Below are 3126 nucleotides of genomic sequence, written 5' to 3' on the forward strand. Positions count from 1 at the left end.
CTAATAGAGGCATGAATAGCTGAACTGGATGATTATTTTTAGTTTTAAATAATTTGGTGGTTTCAGTTGTAGGCAACTTGGACTAGATTCCTTAAATGTGATGGGGATACTTCCAAAGGGTTTTAATATATTTATCAACTAGAATGTTTTGAAAGTTATCTATGATGATTAATTCTAATTTAAGATTGTTTTTAGCTCTTTTTATTCATGGAGGGTGAGACGTAGTTAGATAATAGGTAGTTATCAAGTGTTGTTTTATTCTACTCTGGAGATGAGAATATAAAAAATATTTGGGGAAAAGTGCTTGTGCTAATTATTCCTAAATGTAATATATGTTTCTGAATTTTTTAGTTAACGGAAGCCGAACAGGGTTTTTAGTTAAATGCCTAAAAAACACAAAATTCTGGCGCGGTTGGTTTTTCTATTTTGTAAAATTTTCGGTAATGAAGGTACTGGCTTGCAGAACCTCCAAACTTAATATTCATTGTTAATTTCTAGTTGTGAAGAGAAATGTTTAGTTTCAATTAGATTCATCTATGATTGTCGACTGGAATAAAACGACGTAAAAAAGCGTCTCTCTATCTTCTCGAAAACACGTGTTAAACTTTATGTTTCTTCCGAAACCTCTGAATATAATTAAACAAAACCATTTTTTTCTGTCGGTTCGAGCAATTTTGTGACCATATGCACGAAAATTCGAAACATAATTTTCTAAAACATTTTTGGACCACCCTTCAGTGGATTTGCGTTCTCGTTAATCTGGGAATATATTTTCAGAAAAAAACATAAGAAAGTAAAAATAATAATGTTTCCTACTATCGGTTTGAAACTTCTCCTCTGTACCACAAAGCTTATTTAAAAAAAAAATCGAATTTTCAATTAAAAATTTTAAGTAAAAGTCTTTTTTTCGGAGAAAAATCTGATGTCTGGATTGAAATTAATGGTATGAAAAATGTTGAGTATTTCATACTCAATGATTTTTAACAGCTTCAGGGAAACTTTTTCGGTAAATACACAATAACACAGCAAAATGGAATTTACGTGTAATTATAATTAAATAGGTTTAGAGTGAGTCAGAGTATATGGTATCCAAAAAAATAATTTTCAGATAAAAACCATATCAGGAATTAAGATATTTTGACATGTCATTGATTTGGAATGAAATTATGATTTACTTACCAACATAATAAAGAAGGTTTATGAAAGTGACGAGAACTTTAAAAATAAAAATTTTCATATCTCGACAGAAAGAAAACTGATTTTTAAAAACGAAAGAAACGGCAACTGAAATGATTTGACATTTCTGGCACTTGCATATATACTAGCCGTTATCAGGTCATTGATATAAATTTTTATTCACATTTAGGCTGTAGATTGGATTGATGAAATCCAGAACTGTGTCATAGCTTCATTTACTTTCCTTGAAAATGTTCTAGTTGAAACTGGTTACTAAAATCTTTTGTATATCCAAAAGGTTGTGAAAGCGTTGTACAATGACATCGACCTTTACGTTCTTCGATTATTTTTTGAATTGCTTTGCACGACCGCGAAAACAACATTTTAATGACAAAGACAAGATATTTGCATTTGAAATTTCTGAAAAATCAAATAAACGTTTTGTTAAAAAGATTGGGTCGAAATCTCCTTTTACTTATTTCCTCATCAAATACTCCTGCGATTTGCAACTCCATTTCGTCTATTCATTGTGTTCTCTGACTTTAATTATAGCAATGTATGGAAAAGAAGCTAGTAACTTATTTACATTTTCTATTCGTTTCAGTGGCAGGAAAATGCGGAAGAATTTCCCCAAACTGGAACGCGAAGACTCATTACTGCATGTCACTAAGTTTGCTTCAAAATACATATTCTCATGTGAAACATTTTTATTTATTTTTTCTGCTCCTTAAACCAGGCAGAAATATTATATATAGTTGATATACAGTGAGAAGTATTATATAAAATACTTATTTGTTTTATACATTTTCTGTATAAAAGAAATGAATATTTATTAAATAAATATTTTATATAATACTTCACACTATATATAAACTATACATAATATTTCAGCCTGGTTTAAGGAGCAGAAAAAATAAATAAAAATGTTTCACATGAGAATATGTATTTTAAAGAAAACTCAATGACATGCAGTAATGAGTGTTCGCGTTCCAATTTAGGGAAATTCTTCCGCATTTTCCTGCCACTGAAACGAATAGAAAATGTAAATAAGTTACTAGCTTCTTTTCCATACATTGTGATAATTAGAGTCAGAGAAAACAGTGAATAGACGAAATGGAGTTGCTTATTGCAGGGGTATTAGATGAGGAAATAATTAAATGGAGATTTCGAATCAATCTTTTCAAGAAAAAGTTTATTTTATTTGTCCAGGATTTCAAATGCGAATATCCTGTTTTTGTTATTATAATGTTGTTCACGCGGTCCTGCATAGCAATTCATAAGAAATCGAAGAACGTAACGGTCGATTTCATTCTACAATGCTTTCACAACCTTCTGGATATTCAAAAGTTTTTTAGTAAACACTTTTTACTAGAACATTTTCAAGGAAAGTAAATAAAGCTTTTGTAGCCAAACGACGCGAGATGCAGAAAAAGATTCCAAAGATGAATTGCAACTTTGCAAAATTGCAAACACATTTTTTAACTCATTTTCAGATAGTACTTATGATGTTCGTTTCGTTTATCGAATATACTATGAAAGACTCAAAAATTAAAATTTCGAACCACACGACGCAAATACTATTATCGCCAACTGTAATTTTTAATTTTGATTTCAATAGCAATAAGCCTACACAAAATAAAGCTAAGAAAGTAATTTTGAGGGCCAGCTACTGCCGGTCTAAAAATATTTCTACTTGAATTCGACTTGGTTATGTCTTGAGTTCGTCTCGAAGACATCGATGTCCGCCTGTGTCTGAAAACTGAGTCGAGACATAGGCCTTCGTCGAACGTTTATGGCCACTATAGGTAAAACGGTGTTTACTTGTCCTATGTCTTAACTTGGCTTATGTGTTAACTTTCTAGAAGGATCTTCTAAGCCGTTAGAAATACGTAAAAACAAACAGCATTTTCGGTATCATCGTCAAACAAGTATAATATAAATGAATATTCG

The sequence above is a fragment of the Belonocnema kinseyi genome, chromosome 8 (genome assembly GCF_010883055.1).
Source record: "Belonocnema kinseyi isolate 2016_QV_RU_SX_M_011 chromosome 8, B_treatae_v1, whole genome shotgun sequence".
NCBI classification, from domain to species: Eukaryota; Metazoa; Arthropoda; class Insecta; order Hymenoptera; family Cynipidae; genus Belonocnema; species Belonocnema kinseyi.